General features: G+C 37.4%; 1 pseudogene; it reads right to left on the reverse strand.

Moving 5' to 3' along the window:
* Window positions 1-2,085: 2,085 nt before the first annotated feature.
* LOC119786432 overlaps window positions 2,086-21,021 on the reverse strand; it is a 28,711-nt pseudogene continuing 9,775 nt past the window's right edge.

The raw sequence follows: 21,021 nt of genomic DNA on the forward strand, positions 1-21,021 counted from the left end.
ATAAAAGGATGTAGGAGGGGCATCAAAAATGCAGAAGTGGTGACCCTACTTATATTGATAGCTTGGTGTACCCAGAGGTTTCCTGATGAGTATAAACTAGCCAATCAAGTTTCTGCAGGATTTGAATCTTTCTTATGCTGGTGGTGTACTCTAAATAAGAATGTAGACAGAATCAACTACACCATTATAACGTCCAGGGGCGGGGAATAAAACAGAACAAGGCTTCTCCGCCTCCATGAACAATTGTAAGCTACCTCTCTGAGGCTTTCCAGAACCGTATTGCTGTTGACAGTTGTTACTGAAAAAGGTGGTGTGTGCTCTATTTTGGAGATCAGTGTTGCACCTTTATTCCCAACAACATTGCTGCAGAGGGCACCTCACAAAGGCCCTTGAAGGCCCTTTCGCTCTCTTAACAGCAAAAATGAAAGACCATTCTGGAGTGACAAAAAAATGGGGGATGGATTTGGAGACATTTTTGGTAAATACAAACAATTGGTGCTTTCTATTTTAATGTCTATAGCTGTATTTGCCGCCATCTTGACCTTATGTGGATGTTGTTGTATTCCATGTATTAGAGCGCTGCTAAATAGACTGATTACCACAGCAATACAACCCATGAAAGCAGAAATGTATGCCCTCATGACCACTGAAAAATACCCATCTGATGATGAAGACAGCGCAGAGGATGAAATCTCTTTGCATTTTCCTGACTTTTATCCTAATTCCAATGATATTACCAGCAACCCACCAGTTTAAAGTACCTCTGAGTGTACCCTTTACAGCTAAAACATGATTTCATAGTTGAAAATCTGAAAAGAAGTAACTACTGAATGATAAAATAAATAGCTTAAAGTGAATAAACAAGGGGGAAATGTTGGATTAATTGTACAAGTTATTCTACTTTAATCATATTATTATGCTTACACACTGGGATCATATAATTATGCTCACACATTTTGTTATCCTTATTTTACTTATATCATAAAGAGTGTTGAAGTATTTTACTTGCTTGTTCTGTACTAATGTTTTAAGTCTGTGCAGAAGGAGTGCTGAATGTGAGAGCTGGCTGCTCAAGGTCAGACGGTTCAAGGAGAGAACACAGGGAAATGCACGCACTAACACCGGAGAAAGGAGTGAAAGCTTTCCTTATCTCATGATACTGTATGATGTTATGCAGACTTCTGGTTCCGACTGGGTTTCACCCCCTCCTCCTCCCTTTTAGCAGTCGGAACCAACATTGTAGCTAGGGCGTTCCTTAATAAAGGCTTGGAGGGCAGAGCTGTTTCAGAGTGGTTTGGAGAATTGTAACTGAACAGTCTCTGATCACTCTCCTTGCAAGTAAATCATACTAAAATTCTCTGTGTCTTTATTTTTACAGGTTACTGCATAAAATGTTTGGTGTTTAAACCTAACATAAACCGACTCACAAGTTGTTGTTTTTCCTTTATGGTGTGGAAGTCCATTGGCTTTTCATGTGTTTTCTGTATCCAGGGACATTTTTGTGCCAAGTGGGGCTTTGAAAGGACCACGCATCCTGATGGGCCTTTAGCTCAGAAAAGCAGCACTCTGAAGGGAACAAACAGCTTAACACACTGGACTGTTTTATTAAGGAAACATAATCCATTTTATATTCAATATCTCTTTCTAGAACAAAATGTCATGTTTGATTTAGACAAAAAGTGACAACTACTGCACCAACTGAACAGGCATGTACATACCGACACACGGCCAGCTTATCGTCGCTCTATTTGGATGTTTTAGCTTTTTTTGAACAGGAGACTGGGGTTTCTTCTCCTTTTCTTTTTCTGAACTCCTTGAAATCTCTCTTTGGGACTTCATAGCTGCTGTCAACCCCCTTGCTGATGAGCTCTACCATCCGGTTTAGTTTTCCTGAATGAGGGAACACACAAATATGATAAAACGCAGTACAACCAAATGGAATATTCGATTATGATAACATTTAAGTATTTTTTAAAAATCACTCTTAACATATGATAAAAACCGATTTTGTCCTTTTTTCTTCCTTAATGTTTTAATAGGAACCTTTTGAAATATAAAAAGAGAGGGATGGCAGGTGAAACCAACCTCTTTCTTAACGTCTTGTTTCCAAACCTTAGTTTTCTGTAGATGTTGAATGCAAAGAGACAGCTCAGGTGACCTGCGGACCTGACCGAGAGCTTTGTGCCACCGTCTCATCCCAGCACCCACCTTCTCTTTACTGCTGGAATGAGACAACATGACAGTGATTCTAAGCTTTACAATGAAACAGATAAACAGTAGTAGTTTTAACCTTATCGTTCTGTCAGGCCTGAGGGCTGTACTTTGAAATTTACCTGCACTCAGTATTCCTTTGCAGCTCTGCAAGCCTGCTGACTGCTATGTCAAGAGGATTGTTGGATTGTTGTATCAGAAAGCCTTGAGCCCTCTCCTTTTGAGTTTCTCTATGTAATTTGCTTTCCAAAGCATCAGAAAAAGCATGCTTGTGCTCAAAATATAGAAGATCCTTGCTGTCTGACTGGGGTTCACGGGTCATCCAACCCTAAAAAAGATAAATATGTTCATTATGATCATTGTAAGAACAAACATGCTGATTTGAGTTTAGCCTCATACAGATTGCCTTTACCTAAGCTTGTAGGGCATGTAGGTTTGCAGAGATTACTTTTTTCTCTAGAGATTCTACCTGAAGAAGCAGACCTGTGTCCACCTCAATGGCTCGCTGATTTCCCTGCTTTTCTTTTGCACTTCTGGGTCTTTTGTATCTAAATCTGCCACCATAAATATAGTTAAATATTTAGGACACTGCGGTAAACTTACAGAGCATACCAAAGTGGCCACAACTGTAAAATGATTTTGCATCAAAGCCAAAAAAAACATGAATGTGTTTTAATGGGATTTTTTTGTACATAAGATCAACATGAAATTGTATGTAATTGTGTAAACGAAAGAAAATGACGGCTTTGTACGATATTTTTTTTTACAAATAAAGATCTTAAAAATTGTGTCGTTGTAATTAACTGTCCAAGGCAACACTTTCCAGACACACTTCGATTTCACTGCAATTACAGCAGCAAGTTTTGGAGCTTTGTCTCTTTTAGCTGTTGACAGCTGGAAAATGAAAAATATACGGACTCATGTGTTTTGGTCTCCAGTCAGTACACATGTCTCTCTTTTCTCTTCAAGAACAGTCAGATTGGATGGAAAACATCTGTAAGGCAATATATTCAGGTCTTTCTAAATATTTGCATGTGCATTTAGGTTTTGACTGGGTCATTCTAGTAAATGAAAATGCTTTGATCTAAATTGCTGTTGTTTAAGCCCATTGATCTGCAGGAAGGGAAAAATCTGCTCCAGGTTTAAGTCCAATGCAGCAATAACAGTTTTTCTTACATGGTGCTTGACTCCATTTTATCATTCCAACAAGCTCCCGCTAAAGGCATACTGTAGATGAAACCATCTGATCGGAGCAACTTCGAAATGTTTGCCGTGTCCTGTATGTGGCTTTGAGGTAAAAATCGGACGACTTTTGGCTTTTAACATCGACTCTCTTTTTCTTCATTCATATAAAGTAAGCTAATTGTCGTGTCAAATCTCTGCTTCTAAGGTGGCAGTGACTCAGGCGGTGTGAGTTTGTCCTGCTCCCAGAGATTTTGGTATCCTTGGGCAGACATTTCATACACCTCGCCTGGTATTGGTGCTCAGATGGTATAGCAGCAACCTTACTTCTTTCACTCTGCTCCCTACTTTGTAGCTTACGATCATCAGTGTGTGAATGGATGATTGACTGAATGTAGTGTAAAGTGCTCTGGGGTCCTCAGGCTTGATAAATTGCTTTAATAGTACCAACCATTTCCATTTACCTCCAGAGCTCCAGAGTTTAATTGTCTGTTACAGTGATTAATGCTCTTAATGTTAAGCCTATGGTGAATGAAGTTGGTTTCCATTTCGGATAATGGATTTAACAGGGTCCGTGAAAATTCTAACCTTTAACAAATATTTTACAATTTACCCCTAATAATCCCTTACTTGTCTGCTGTGTTTCTTGGTCTTCATAATATATTTTCTCCAGTGCTCCCTTACAAACATCTGAGGCTGTTATGAGCTAACTCTGTTTAATCTGGGATTAAATCACTCATGCAGGGGTTAAAATCCCATGTCCTTTTCGGGAGGACAAAAGGAATCTTTGTTAGTTATTTTTCATGGGGGTACGAGAAAAAAAAAATCAACTTTCTCCCTCGCTCCTGTCTTCTCATCTGCAACCTTCCTTGTTTTGTTGAGCCCTCCATATTAATTAAGCTGATTAAAAGTCATTCAAATATTTTCAGTCATAGCAGGTTTTACTATGTTCAATCAGCAATGTCAACAATAATATCGGACGAATGGTACATCTTTATGAACAGAATTTCTGTAATTTCCACAATAATCCATCACAGAAGCTTGATATAAAACTGAAGCAGATGATCTGTTCCAAAACTATAAATGTAACATTCAGCACCAAACTACTCTTAAAAAGTACTTTATAGGCAATAAGTAGAAATGAAAATTAATAGAACTACCAGGTCTTATAATTTTAATTCAGATATTAAGCGTAGACCTAAAAGTATAATCATTTTATCATACTTTTAAATTTTTAACCATCCACATTATATTATAAATACTAGTATAGTGTCTATTACCCACACTAACATATATCAGTAAGCACCACCATCTCCTAACAAAAGAAGTGAATGCGCTTCTTTTCGGGTTCAATCTGAGAAACTCCATAGGACAAAATCTATAATGTCAGCAAAATGTGAATAAGGCTCATATCTAAAATAGCCTCTGTCACGTTGCATATGTACTAGTTTGGTTGTGATAGGATATCTGTTTAACCAGAGAGCTGATTTTAAAAAAAGGCAGATTTTTGGACGAAGTGGGTAAAATATCAGTTTTCACATTTTACCCTTTAGGTCGTTGAACACATGTTGTAAGGGTTATTACTGAAACAAATTACTTACAAAAAGATCTCTACTAATCATATTTATTAACTGGTGTCACAGTAAAATTAGGATAAAAACACATATACACCAAAGTTTTCAGATTTCGGCTTGTTAAAATAGTCTATGAGATAAATTCCTAAAAAATACAATCGAGTTTTCAGTTGCAATGTAATAAAAAAAAGGGAATTCAAGGCATATGAACATTTTTAAAGCAATGCCATCTCCAAAATATTGTAACAAGACAACTATATTTTACTGGAACATTAAATTATTGTTTGTTCTGTTGGCAAAGATCTGGCTAATATGCTTCATGTTCTTCTGGATGTGTTTCTGCAGCAGCCTCTCTCTGACACCCCTGCTGTTGAGCGACTTGACCAGACTGTGCAGGTTCTCCACATTTGAAATTCTCCACCAGCCCCGAAGCCTCTCTGCCAAAACATCCATGCAGAATTAAATATTTCTCATTCCTGAGGGGAAGAAAGTGGTCACAGCATGCGTGCTGATGGTTTTTGAGTTTAGCTTTTGAGTGTTCACTTCTACCTTAAGGAACTGGTCGAGGAAAAACACAATCTTCAATCTTGGCCACCTCTTCAGCAGGGAGCGATACACAAGTAGGATTGTTATTCAGAGGCTCTGTGGTCTCATTCTTGTTAACAGAGACACATGTCCTGGTCTCGATTCTCGATTTTTTAGCAGGAGGCTAAACCACTCGCTGCTTTTTGCAGTCAGTACCTTGGATGATTGGCTGTGAGGCAGGTGAGAGCCACAGGTCATGCAGTTATTCCTGAGCTGGGCAGCACTGAATATGAATAAAACTTTATTGGTTATTTGGGAGCAATAAGAGTAATAAGGCTGTGTGTTAGAGACTTCATTATGAGGAATCTTATGTGACCTCATGTTTGATTCTTTGGCCACATTCGCTGCTTGCAGCAGGTCGCTGATCTTAGACAGAGACTTCTTGAAAAAACTGTCCTCATTGTTCTCCTGGCTCTCTGTAATGGTTTTAGCATTTTCAGCCCACTTTTCTGACGTCTCTTCCTGGACACAAGCCATCTGTCTCCCCCCCACCTTCTTCACCTCCATCCAACCTGTAAAGAAATAAACATGTAGAAGGGTAAGGAACATGGAACATACCATACAAACTGAAAACTCATTCATAATTCTTTATTTGTAGGTTTACCTTTCTCTACTCCTTCAACGAAGATGCCCCCACACTGTGGGAGGAGCCAGTAACGCTGCTTGTATCGATCCTCACCAACCATCATGGAGCGCAGCAGGTGAGACACCTCAAACAACTTCTGACTAATTTCACTTTGCTGCTTAAATAATCAAAAAATGGCCATCGTTTCACCTGCTAAAGCACAGGTAACAATGACTTGGTGGACAGTAGCAACAACTTTCCATAGGAAGAGCAAGATAAAAGCTAACTTCTTAAAAGTTGTTTGCTTCTTTGGTACTACCTTAGCACTGTAACAAAATGTTAAGTGGAGGATTAGTGGTAGAAAAAGTTACACAAGCAACAGAAATTAGTGTGACCTTGAGATAATATTGGATTTTTCAGGTTAAAGCTACACTTCATTTGGAAATCAAGGACTAAGAGGGTTGAGAAAAACTGAAAAGTCACAGAATCCCTGTCGCTTGAGGTCCAGTGTAACGTTCCCACAGTCTGTGACATTTTCTGCTGTTTTTGGTTTGCTATCAAATTCAAAGCAAGAGCAGCTGCTGACATGATTTAGAAATAAGGTGATTTCATGTTCCAGCCGGACCTGCTCCACTACTGATGGGATCATTGTGCTTTAATGGCCGGTAATGTGCTTTGATTTTTGTCCCACAAAAATTCTGTTGGTCTCCAGCAGTGGCGGATCTAGGGGGCGGCTACTTGGGCTGCAGCCCCGGATGTTTCCCCCAGAGCCCCGGATCTCGCTTCTGAGCTGATCTGAGTAAAATGTGCAGTACTGGAATTCACCAGATGGTGGCAGCATGCACAGCAAAGCAGCCTGTAGCATTCCCGTGCAGAAGAAGAACTTCTCATCAATGGCTGTTGCTAAACAGACTGATGTTCCAGGGATGTGAAGCTCTGACCGACTTCCAGACGTTGTTTGTCCCGGTGTTTTATGGAATTCTGTTCCCCTTGTGTCGGGAGCGCATTGAAGGCAGAGAGGCGGACATGGCGGATGGAACCATTTTCACGACGGGTCTGATCGATTTCTCGCTAAAATCAGCTATAATTATGTCACGGTTGTAACATCCAGTTTAATCAGCAGCTGTTGTTTACAAAATTTTAAAATAAATAAATAGACGAGGTGCTTTAAAGCTATTTTGTGTTATTTTAAACGCCAATAAAATCGTATTTTTCCAACTTCTGTCACTTAAACCTGACAGAAATAAAAGTCAGTCACCAAACACAGTTTTCCAACAAGTAGTGAGTATTTATCATTTTTCGTTGCTGATATCAGAGGACGGAAACCGGCTGATAGCAGAACACAAATATTCCTGAAAAGATGCGAGTGTAGACTTTCTGATTTATCCCGTTCTAATGTAAAATATGACAGATTACTGGATTAAGGACATTCCCAGTATACTACATGATATCACACAAACAATTTTTGAGAATCTGGAAACAGATGCTTTTTACTTCCCAAAGATATGGGAGGAGGAGAGACTTGATGTTTCAGCTGCCTGAAATAATCTGTTCCTCCTCCATAACATGGAAGAAATTAATTTACCTGCAGGACTTTAACTGTGTTTATTCATTTATTCATATTCCTCTGGATTTGGTGACATTTGATCATTATTTGCCAAAGTTGTGAGAGGGGAATTGTATATTTTAGCCACCTGATATAATCAGTCCCCCCTTTGATGATCTTTATGAAATATATTTTCTGTTTAAATGTTTATCTAACAATTCACATATATTCCAAAAAAAAGTTCAAACCAAAACCACTGGACTTTGTTTTCCAAGTTTGAAGATGTTTCTCAATTCAAAATGTCTGGAGCAATGCTACTGCAGACATTTGGAATTGAGAATTAAAATACATTAAATAAAGATAATCAAACCAACAACTATTTTGGATTTTAAAATATAAAATAATAAATGTTTTAAACATAATATATGAAAAATAATGACAGTTTCAAAGGATTTGGTTATTTTTTGCCCGTGTTATGGGGAAACAGATTATATCAGGTGGCTAAAATATATTATTTCCCTCTGATAACTTTGGCAAATAATGATCAAATGTGACCAAATCCACAGAGTTAGTTGTTGATGAAGAGAGGAATAAACACAGTTAAAGACTTGCAGGTGAATTCATTTCTTCCCATGTAATGGAGGGGGAATTGTTATGTGTGATAGCATGTAGTATAGTAGAAATTTCTTTAATCCAGTAATCTGTCATATTTTACATTAGAACGGGATTTAGAAGAAAGTCTCCTCTCTCATCTTCACCCTCGGGGCTAAGCCCCTGATCTCCGAGAATCCTAGATCCTCCCCTGGTCTCCAGAAACTCTCGCTCAGTTTTACTGAAAATCAAACCAGGTGTCTTTATTAATGCTGTATGCATATTCTGTCTGCTCAGCTCAGCATGCTGAAGGCTACTATTTAAAGTCTTCTTCATATGAGGCGAGGCACTTATTTGGATTTGATGTAATCTAAATAATGCTAAAGTTTTCTTTTTTGATTATTGTGAATTAAATAAAATATTAATTGATTATATTCTTATTAATGGGAATGTGAATGCATCTAGTTAATTTTAATAAGACTAATTTCCTTACAGATATTCATTTACCTTGTATTTTTCCTGGATCTTTGTCTCTACTGACTTAATGTTTCTTGCATGAGTAGCAGCTTTCTAAAAAAATAAATAAAATAAAAATAAAATAAGGTGGTAAATTTGCTTTCATTAAAAATTTCTAAATATTTGCATATATTTTTTTCTAACCTTTACAATTTTCTGCTAACCTTTACAGTTTTCTAACTTTACATATTTCTGCTTTCTTCCTTTTCTTTCCCCCCCCTTTTTTTCCTCCTTTTCATCATAGTCTTTCCCTTGGTCTTCGCTGGAATCATCTCGTTCCTCTTCTTCATCGGTGTCCCCATTTTTCCTCTCGTTTGCTCTGGATGGTATAGCTGCTGAACATATTCTTCTTTTCTCCTTCAACACTGCTGTATCTTTTCTTAGTTGTATTTGCATGGATGTTACTTAATCAGAAACAAAATGATTGTAAAATTAGATTTTAATAAAAAAAACAAGAAAATTGATATGATATCAATGAATAAATGACTCATACAGTATACTCACTTCCGTAGCTTTCCCTCCAAAACCCACTTCTCTTTCCTCAGTTTTGTCATGTAATCTCTGTTTTTGTCAATCTCACTATAAAACATCACGGAAGTGTCAGCAATGCTAAGCTAACAGTTAGTGGATGGGATAGAAGAGCATCTACGGTAGTATCATCAGCAAGAGAGTGGATTAATAAATGAAATAAAAAATAGCCTCAAGCATTGAATCCTTAGTCTTCTCCGATCTGCACTGGATTTAAAAGACCTGCTCCCTAACACTCAGTCTACTGTTTCTCTTTCAAGTAACTCCTAATGAAGATGCCCCCAAATGTAGAAGGATTCTGACAAATCAAAGAGTGCAGAAAGCGTGTTTTAAAGCAAGACGCTGAGCCTGATGCAACCTTATTGAAGTCTTCTCATGTTTCTCTCACATATATTATTTCAGTAAAGACTTTATTTTCACACATAAATTACGTCATTCTATTCAACTATCAGAGGTATGAGCTAACTTAAAAGCTCAAGTGATTTTTGTTCATCATTTATTAAATTCACAAAGATGCTTTGTTCTCTAGTTTTTTACCAGAAGGATTAAATATACAAATGGGGATTAAAGTCAGAATGTTTTCTGTAGTTCCTGATCAAATATTAACAGACAGCAGAAGATTTTATTGGCTTGCCTTGTGTTGCTTCCTCTGGGGAGACAATCAGGAACCACACTGGAGCATGCTCATAATGCAGAGCTAGCACAGATTACATGCAGAAAATTTTTTGCTACCATGGCCATATATTGATTACGATTAATAAGGCCCATTTTTACATTTGTAGCAACATCAGTCACATGGAAAGAAGTATTTAATTATATAGAAGTATATAGTTCAGCAACAACTAAATGTGAAATAAAAATTCTTAAATCATGGGAATAAGCTGCTGAATCTATGTGTTGCTTTAATAAAAATACATTGAAAAATGCGGATGAGTTTTCCTGATGATCGCCTTACTGCAGCAGAGCTCATTTATCAAGAATACCAGCATGGCGGCCTTCTCTGACGGACTGTGAGCCTGGAAGGCCGTCGTCTGGAGGCTGTGGGCCAGAGCTGCTACATCGGTCTGGTCAGCGTGGGCCTCCATGTAGATAGAATCTCAAACACATTATCTTGGTTTATTTCCACATTGGTCAAGTGGCCTCCCAAAAGTGTTATGAACTAGAAAATAAACAAAAAACAAAAAAAAAAGTTTATTTGATCTGTAGCTGGTGCAAAGTCCCATCAAGCATGTGTTATGGTAGCCTCATGAGACCATCCTGATCTCGCGAGCTTTTAAGGTTTCACTCGCAGATCAGTCTGGAGACTCTCCGTTAAAGAAAATTTGGAGCCGTTCACCAAACGAACGTCCAATCAGCGTTGGCTTTGAGGCGGGTTGAGGTGTGACGCAACGAGAAGCGCGACAGTTTAGTCTAAAGAACATGCCGGCTTCAGCCGATGAGTGGAGTATTTCTCCACTGAACGAAGAGCAAAACACTGCTCTGGAGGCTTTTCTCAGAGGAAAAGATGTTTTTGCTCTTCTCCCGACTGGTTTCGGCAAGAGTTTGATCTATCAATTGGCTCCTCTTGTCGCTCTGTTAGTACGTCATATGCTTCGTTGATCTAATTGGTTTATTTGGCCCGTCTATCACCAACATAGGCCAATCAGCTGACCAGTATTTTCGCCCCTTCCCAAAATTACTTCAACGGAAGGTTTCCAGATGGATATGCGGAGCAAATCCATCTGGCGGAGTCAGATTAGTGTTATGGCACAGGGTAACCTTTTTCAGACAAATCCAGTGGTGCCAGACTTAATAAGAATTAATAAGATATCAGTTTAAACCATGATGAGTTACATTCTTGCCCAAACCAAGTTAAATGACTTATGGTTTCAAACAAAAGGTCATTCAAAAGGCCATCAGTATGTAATAAACTGGAGTCCTTTGCCATTAAATACTCGCAGAAAAGATGCAGATGAACAGGCAGGCCCTCACCTTATGCCCTGCAGGTACACCTGGATCACACTCAGCTGCAGACAGCATGCCCACCAGCAGCTCCTGCAACTTCTGCAAACCCTTTTCAATGTTAAGCAATCCATCTTGAAGGGTAAATATAGTAAGCTGGTTTGAATTCGATCTTAATTTTAAAACCGTTCCAAAGTTATGCACAAACTCTAACACCATCAGGCAGTCAGATATTGTTTTCTCTGGCAATATGAGTCCAGGTATACAGGTGCTGGTCATAAAATTAGAATATCATGAAAAAGTAGATTGATTTCAGTAATTCCATTTAAAAAGTGAAACTTGTATATTATATTCATACATTACATACAAACTCATATATTTCAGATGTTTATTTTGTTTAATTTTGATGATTACAAATGACAACAAATGAAAATCTCAAATTCATCATATCAGAAAATTAGAATATTACTGAAGACCAATAAAAACAAAGGATTTATAGAAATGTTGGCCAACTGAAAAGTATGAACATGAAAAGTATGAGCATGTACAGCACTCAGTATTTAGTTGGGCCTCCTTTGGCCTGTATTACTGCAGCAATGCGGCGTGGCATGGAATCGATCAGTCTGTGGCACTGCTCAGGTGTTATGATAGCCCAGGTTGCTCTAATAGTGGCTTTTAGCTCTTCTGAATTGTTGGGTCTGGTGTATTGCATCTTCTTCTTCACAATACCCCATAGATTTTCTATGGGGTTAAGGTCAGGAGAGTTTGCTGGCCAATTAAGAACAGGGATACCATGGTCCTTCAACCAGGTACTGGTAGCTTTGGCACTGTGTGCAGGTGCCAAGTCCTGTTGGAAAATGAAATCTGCATCTCCAAAAAGTTGGTCAGCTGCAGGAAGCATGAAGTGCTCTAAAACTTCCTGGTATGTGGCTGCGTTGACCCTGGACCTCAGAAAACACAATGGACCAACACCAGCAGATGACATGGCACCCCAAACCATCACTGACTGTGGAAACTTTACACTGGACTTCAAGCAACGTGGATGAAGTGCCTCTCTTCTTTTCCTCCAGACTCTGGGACCTTGATTTCCAAAGGAAATGCAAAATTTACTTTCATCAGAGAACATGACTTTGGACCACTCACCAGCAGTCCAATCCTGTTTCTCTTTAGCCCAGGCAAGACGCTACTGACGCTGTCTGTGGTTCAAGAGTGGCTTGACACAAGGAATGCGACAGCAGAAACCCATGTCTTTCATACGTCTGTGTGTGGTGGTTCTTGAAGCACTCACTCCAGCTGCAGTCCACTCTTTGTGAATCTCCCCCACATTTTTGAATGGGTTTTGTTTCACAATCCTCTCAAGGGTGCGGTTATCTCTCTTGCTTGTACACTTTTTTCGACCACATCTTTTCCTTCCCTTCGCCTCTCTATTAATGTGCTTGGACACTGAGCTCTGTGAACAGCCAGCCTCTTTAGCGATGACCTTTTGTGTCTTGCCCTCCTTGTGCAAGGTGTCGATGGTCGTCTTTTGGACAACTGTCAAGTCAGCAGTCTTCCCCATGATTGTGTAGCCTATAGAACTAGACTGAAAGACCATTTAAAGGCTTTTGCAGGTGGTTTGAGTTAATTAGCTGATTAGAGTGTGGCACCAGGGGCCATCAATTTTGAACCTTTTCACAATATTCTAATTTTCTGATATGATGAATTTGAGATTTTCATTTGTTGTCATTTGTAATCATCAAAATTAAACAAAATAAACATCTGAAATATATGAGTTTGTATGTAATGTATGAATATAATATACAAGTTTCACTTTTTAAATGGAATTACTGAAATCAATCTACTTTTTCATGATATTCTAATTTTATGACCAGCACCTGTAAAGGGTAACTCTGGAAATACCTGTAGAAAGACAAAAGGATGAATGATTGTTTTCATATGTAATGTATTCATTTCATATGTATATAAGCCTTAAAATGTTTTCTAATTGATTAATACACCGTATTAAGTACAGTCAGTATCAGGTCTAAGGTTATAACAAGATCCGCCCCTTGATGGCACTGTTGTGATTTTTAAATCAGATGAACTGTGGCTGTAAAAAAGTAAATTTTTTCAATTTTCTAACTTTTTAATATGTGACCACTTTATGATCTGTTAAACACATGTCCTCTTTTAGCGTCATTAGCTCTTTAGCTTTCTTCAGCGCCAGTATTCTGAGCTTCAGTTTCTTCTTGTTTAATTGTTTTTCCTCTCTCTTTTATTTTTTCAGTAGTTCTTTCTCCTGTAAGAAAGACAGATTTACTATCAAAATAAAAGTGCTGCAGTGCTCCCTGCTCACATATGTTCTTTAATACAACTCAAAGAGATGACAGATAAGTGGTTGTATTATTTAAAATGCTAATTTACAGTGCATTTGAAGAATTTATAGAAATTAGGGTGCAATGTGAATGTGTATTCAATTCCCTGAATAAGCTTTGGTTCCCTTGGTCAATGGAATCTCAGTGTGAATGCAGCTATTCTGTAAAGAAGCTACTTGAAGCACATGAAATCAAATAAACCTTTAAGGTTGTACAATTACTAAATTTGTAAAGTATTTCATACAAAATACTTGTGATTTGCAAAGAATGGGTAAAACTGACACTGTTATATAAGATGTAATCTTATTAATGTTTCTGATTACATTTGGTAACATCCTTCCAAAGTATTTTGGCTGCAGAAAATAAAGATATGAAATCACCTAAAGCTGAATTTAATCATTTTAATGAATTACTAAAATATGATAGGTCAAGTTGTAACCATTAGTTCCTTACCTCTGCTTTCTTTCGGGCCTCCATAGCTTTTATGAATATCATGTGCTGCCTTTGCCTTTCCCTCTCCTAGCAGAAAACAGACATCTGGCTTTTATCTTAGTTTTAAGTCTTTATTCACCTCAATTAATTAACAATCATTAACTATATGCACTAAAAAGTATGGGAAACAGACCTCAAGGTTAGAGGAGCTTTGGCAAAAAAATTGGAAAAGAACAGAGACTCACAAGTGAAAAAAAAACAGAAAAGTTCATTTTAGACTAAAAAGTAGATTAAAAGCAGTATTTTTCTTTAAAAAATGATGCAAACAATCATACCTGGTGCTTCTGTGTGGCAGACTGAATGTTATGGATCTCCCTCTCCTTTAAATAACAACATATTAATTGGGAAAAACATATGAGTATGAAAATTTGCATCACAATTAAACAGTATGAAAAAAAATAATTGTACTGAACAATATTATTGCTTAACTTCCTACCCTGCAAATATCACTGTCTAGTGACTTGTACAACTGGAAATATATTCATTAATGAATGTATGTTTTCTTCAAGGAAATTAGGTTTTCATGCCTTTTATGAAAACACCGTTATTGCAAGTTAAGCAACAACTTTGCCACTGATGGGCCAAAAATGGTCATGTTAAAGAGACGAGGCTCTGGTTTGTAATGTCCAACGAACTAAATACTAAAACAACTGGATTTCTTGAATTTTTATTAAATTTCAACACACAGTAACAAAACAAAAAGTAAACATAAAAAAATACAATAAAACATAACATGAAATTATATATAAACAAACCCAATAATATCATTATAGAAAAGAAAAATAAATGGAAAGGTAATAAAATGAAAATAGAGAAAAGGAAAAAAAAAGGATGCATTCATAAAAGAGCTAAGATAAAACAACTTTATTTCATGTTCCAGTTGTTTGATCCCATTAAGGAAAACTGGCATCTTAACAGACTGGATAGTTCAGGTGAGTATTTAATGACAGGAAGTAAAAAAAATCCTAATTTCCTCCTAAATCTGACCATAATCTATCACTGCAGATGATTTCATATATTTCTATTTAACACAATATGACAGTGAGTGGTTTATCTTTTATTCATTCAATCTGAACATTTTTATGATTCAGTAGTAGCAATCTGTTACAAATCTGCACTGTAATGGTGCATACATTACTTAAAGGAACGACACAGAATAAATTAAAGCACCGGGTCATTCCTGCTATAGACCTTTAAGACGTCACTTAGCTTTTATGATAAGGCAAAGCAGGAACTTTTTGTAATTTACAATTTCAAAAGAATTTAAAGGCAGTGGAGGATATTCTTTTTCCGGATGGAATTAAAATAAGTGGTCCTGCTAATTGTCAGTCATTCTGGTGATAAGTCCCCATTTTCACTTACCGGTTGTGAGTCTGACATAGTGGAAAATTTACAAATCTTCTTTCGGAAAGTGAGCTTGTATGAGCAATGCAAAAGGCAACTTTTAAACAGAGCGTGCATGAGGAGAAATGGGCTTGTGCATGCTCTTGCACGCTTTTAATAGGCATTTCCGCTCTGGAGTGGGTACAGGGTTGTTCGTGTGCTTTTTTGTTGTGTGGAGAGGACGGGTCTTTTCAAAAATTCGCGAAAATCCTCCACTATATTTTTAAGAAAACAAACAAATCAAAAGGTTAATCTCACCTTGTTTCTTTTCTCGGCTTCCAACAGTTTTAAATTGGCTGCAGCTTCTTTTTTCCTTCTCTTTTCCTGTGTGCAGAACAGACCTATGACTTCACATGATATGAAACTGCTGTCACGTTCAAGTTTATTTCCATAGTTCCTTTACAAATTACTGCAAAACTAATTTAAGTTGGACAGAAAAAACAGAAACGAGAGCAGAGGCTTTAGAGAACTTTCAAGACCTGCTAATTCAGAGCAATTTTGGAAAACCTAACTTTAGAGAAAACGTAAACACTGACACTGATTCTCCCAGTAATCTGCTCTGAACCTTTTTTTAGTCATCAGTAAACTCAAAGCCCAGGCTTCTCTTCGACATTCAATAAATTTGGAAATCCAACTGCAGTCCACTTCATAATTTCCCTCGGTCTAAGAAAACTAAAATTTATGGAAAGTTTCTGGGGTGTGGGCTTCTTTGCTGGAAAATGGATTGTGCAGGACATACAGTGAGGAAAATTGGTATTTGAACACCCTGCTATTTTGCAAGTTCTCCCACTTATATATCGTTGAGGGTGCATGTCCACTGTGAAAGATATAATCTAAAAAAAAAAAACAGAAATCACAATAAATTATTTTTGAACTATTTATATATATGATACAGGTGCAAATAAGTATTTGAACACCTTAGAAAATCAATATTAATATTAGGTACAGTAGCCTTTGATTCCAATTACAGTGGTCAAACGTTTCCTGAAGTTTTTCACCAGGTTTGCACACACTGCAGGAGGGATTTTGACCAACTCCTCCGCACAGATCTTCTCTAGAACAGTCAGGTTTCTGGGCTGTCGCTGAGAAACACAGAGAATGAGCTTCCTCCAAAGACTATTGGGTTTAGGTCTGGAGACTGGCTAGGCCATGCCAGAACCTTGAAATGCTTCTTCCAGAGTCACTCCTTGGTTAGCTGAGTAGCTGTGTGCTATGTGTCATTATCATGTTGGAAGACTCAGCCTTGACCCATTTTCAATGCTCTAACTGAGGGAAGTAGGTTTTTCCCTAAATTCTCTCAATACATGGCCCCGGTCATCCTCTCCTTGATACGGTGCAGTCTCCCTGTCCCATGTGCAGATAAACACCCCCAAAGCATGATGCTACCAGCCCTGTGCTTCACAGTAGGGATGGTGCTCTTGGGATGGTACTCGTCATCATTCTTCTTCCTCCAAACATGGTTAATGGAATTATGACCAAAAAGTTCTATTTTGTTCTAATCGGACCACAAAACTTTCTCCCATGACTTCTCCTGACAAATTTAAGATGGGCCTTGATGTGCTGGTTTAAGCAGGGGAACTTTTCATGCCATCCATTTTTCACCAAGCTGCTTGGCAATTTCCCCCTAGCCCTTTCCAGCCTTGTGGAGGTGGACAATATTGTCTCTAGTGTCTTTGGACATCTCTTTGGCCTTGGACATGTTACTAGTTGGATTCTTACTGATTGTATGGGGTAGACAGGTGTCTTTATGCAGCTAACGACCTCAAACCGGTCCATCTATTTTAGGATAATAAATGGAGTGGAGGTGGACATTTAGAAAGCAGAATAACATTCTTTGAGAGTCAGAATTCTAGCTGATAGACAGATGTTCAAATACTTATTTGCAGCTGTATCATACAAATAAATAGTTAAAAAATCATACATTGTGATTTCTGAATTTTAAAATTTAGATTATGACTCTCACAATGGATATGTACCTACAATGCCAATTTCAGACCCCTCCATGATGATCAACGTGTGCTTCTAGCATGATTTGAGCAAGATTAAGTTTAATTTATTTAAAATCTTGGTACGACCCGGCCAATAACCTAGATGCCATGAGCAAAAACTTATGGATAAGCTATTGTTAGTCCAATATATGCTGTCACTATAACAGTCAATCTTCTCAACCTCACTAGAAGTTTTGAATGTGCCGGAAACAGTCAGGAAACCTTGGTACTTAACAGCAACTTGGGAGCTCAGTACAACATTTTTCGGGCTTGATTTTAAATGTCCCAGAAAGAACAAATTCAGTCTCCTCTGAAAGGCACATTACAGAAAAACTCAAGCTAAACGACCAATGTAATTTACTTTTTTAGCACCATTATAATGAAAAATAAAAAAACAACTGAGGACACCAATCCTGCAGTTGATTGTTCAGTAGGCTTGATTTTCCAGAGCAGTTCCCAGTTTATACATTACCATACAGGTGCTGGTCATAAAATTAGAATATCATGAAAAAGTAGATTGATTTCAGTAATTCCATTTAAAAAGTGAAACTTGTATATTATATTCATACATTACATACAAACTCATATATTTCAGATGTTTATTTTGTTTAATTTTGATGATTACAAATGACAACAAATGAAAATCTCAAATTCATCATATCAGAAAATTAGAATATTGTGAAAAGGTTCAAAATTGATGGCCCCTGGTGCCACACTCTAATCAGCTAATTAACTCAAACCACCTGCAAAAGCCTTTAAATGGTCTTTCAGTCTAGTTCTACAGGTGCTGGTCATAAAATTAGAATATCATGAAAAAGTAGATTGATTTCAGTAATTCCATTTAAAAAGTGAAACTTGTATATTATATTCATACATTACATACAAACTCATATATTTCAGATGTTTATTTTGTTTAATTTTGATGATTACAAATGACAACAAATGAAAATCTCAAATTCATCATATCAGAAAATTAGAATATTGTGAAAAGGTTCAAAATTGATGGCCCCTGGTGCCACACTCTAATCAGCTAATTAACTCAAACCACCTGCAAAAGCCTTTAAATGGTCTTTCAGTCTAGTTCTATAGGCTACACAATCATGGGGAAGACTGCTGACTTGACAGTTGTCCAAAAGACGACCATCGACACCTTGCACAAGGAGGGCAAGACACAAAAGGTCATCGCTAAAGAGGCTGGCTGTTCACAGAGCTCAGTGTCCAAGCACATTAATAGAGAGGCGAAGGGAAGGAAAAGATGTGGTCGAAAAAAGTGTACAAGCAAGAGAGATAACCGCACCCTGGAGAGGATTGTGAAACAAAACCCATTCAAAAATGTGGGGGAGATTCACAAAGAGTGGACTGCAGCTGGAGTGAGTGCTTCAAGAACCACCACACACAGACGTATGAAAGACATGGGTTTCTGCTGTCGCATTCCTTGTGTCAAGCCACTCTTGAACCACAGACAGCGTCAGAAGCGTCTTGGCTGGGCTAAAGAGAAACAGGACTGGACTGCTGGTGAGTGGTCCAAAGTCATGTTCTCTGATGAAAGTAAATTTTGCATTTCCTTTGGAAATCAAGGTCCCAGAGTCTGGAGGAAAAGAAGAGAGGCACTTCATCCACGTTGCTTGAAGTCCAGTGTAAAGTTTCCACAGTCAGTGATGGTTTGGGGTGCCATGTCATCTGCTGGTGTTGGTCCATTGTGTTTTCTGAGGTCCAGGGTCAACGCAGCCACATACCAGGAAGTTTTAGAGCACTTCATGCTTCCTGCAGCTGACCAACTTTTTGGAGATGCAGATTTCATTTTCCAACAGGACTTGGCACCTGCACACAGTGCCAAAGCTACCAGTACCTGGTTGAAGGACCATGGTATCCCTGTTCTTAATTGGCCAGCAAACTCTCCTGACCTTAACCCCATAGAAAATCTATGGGGTATTGTGAAGAAGAAGATGCAATACACCAGACCCAACAATTCAGAAGAGCTAAAAGCCACTATTAGAGCAACCTGGGCTATCATAACACCTGAGCAGTGTCACAGACTGATCGACTCCATGCCACGCCGCATTGCTGCAGTAATACAGGCCAAAGGAGGCCCAACTAAATACTGAGTGCTGTACATGCTCATACTTTTCATGTTCATACTTTTCAGTTGGCCAACATTTCTATAAATCCTTTGTTTTTATTGGTCTTCAGTAATATTCTAATTTTCTGATATGATGAATTTGAGATTTTCATTTGTTGTCATTTGTAATCATCAAAATTAAACAAAATAAACATCTGAAATATATGAGTTTGTATGTAATGTATGAATATAATATACAAGTTTCACTTTTTAAATGGAATTACTGAAATCAATCTACTTTTTCATGATATTCTAATTTTATGACCAGCACCTGTACATGAAAATCTTTCCCTTTGAGATAATCCTTTTCCCCAACTGTTATTCCAACTGTCATAATAGAAAAACCCTAATACAATTTACCAATTTTACTGTAAATTAAAATGTTTCTATCAGTGGTTTAAGCTGAAGTCTTATAAATGCTGAAGTACCTTATAGCTTTTCTTCTGAAAGAAACTTAAATAGGTGTGTTAGATGTTGCAATGTACAGTAAACTCTAACTCTTTAATTAATGAGATACTGTAATTTCTTGAGCTCCAGCATGTGAGAGAAGATTTTCATGTCCAGCTGGATTTTTTGAAAAAAAAAAAGATTTTTCAAATCCAAAGTAGTGAGGAGTTTGATCTTCTCCTGAAGAGAGGATAAGGGAAAGATCAAATGAATATACTGTTAAGTCATGCATGGTAGAAAGTGGTGAAGGGGAGTAGGATAGGAGATGAAGGTGGGCAGGGGTTTAATGCAAATGTGAAAAGTGCAGCATTTTAAAGAAATCTTTGAAAAACTTTTTTAACTTAACAGACCTAAACAAAACATGAATCTCTACACAAAGACGATTCATACTTGCTGCTTGAGAAAAACTGGAATAAAAAGTAAGAGACCAAACTGCAAAGTTTCCATTACCCAAATAGCAATTTGTGTGCATTTTGTATTTTTTCCACTTTAAAAATAAACAGCTTTAGGTTTAAAACAATAATACACAGGGAAAGGTAATATTAACAGGACACAAATTACATCTTTGTTTGTCAAATTTTACAAAAAACAATGTTTTTGTGCAGAAATTGACCTACTATATAGTTTACCTATTTCTTTATCTAAATTGTATTTGTACTGATATCAAATGCATTAAAACAAACAAATCTACATACATAAAGCAGGTAATTGCTGATTATACACAAGGACATAATTGTTAGTAACCCTCCTTTAATGAAAGATACGCCCACACTGATCACAGAAATAACTTGAATCTGATAATAGTAATAATAAATACAATTCTAAGCGAAAGTCAGAAATTACTTTTTAACAATACTTTACCAGAATTATACAAAGAATATAAACTGTAAAAAGAAAGGCCTGTAAAAAACAATGGTAACCATAACTTTATATTTTGTAGCAAAACCTTTTGAGGCTATCACTGCAATCAAATGATTCCTGTACTGTTACTGTCAACAA

Source organism: Cyprinodon tularosa, unplaced genomic scaffold, assembly GCF_016077235.1.
Source record: "Cyprinodon tularosa strain WSP-4 unplaced genomic scaffold, ASM1607723v1 ctg271, whole genome shotgun sequence".
Taxonomy (NCBI): Eukaryota; Metazoa; Chordata; class Actinopteri; order Cyprinodontiformes; family Cyprinodontidae; genus Cyprinodon; species Cyprinodon tularosa.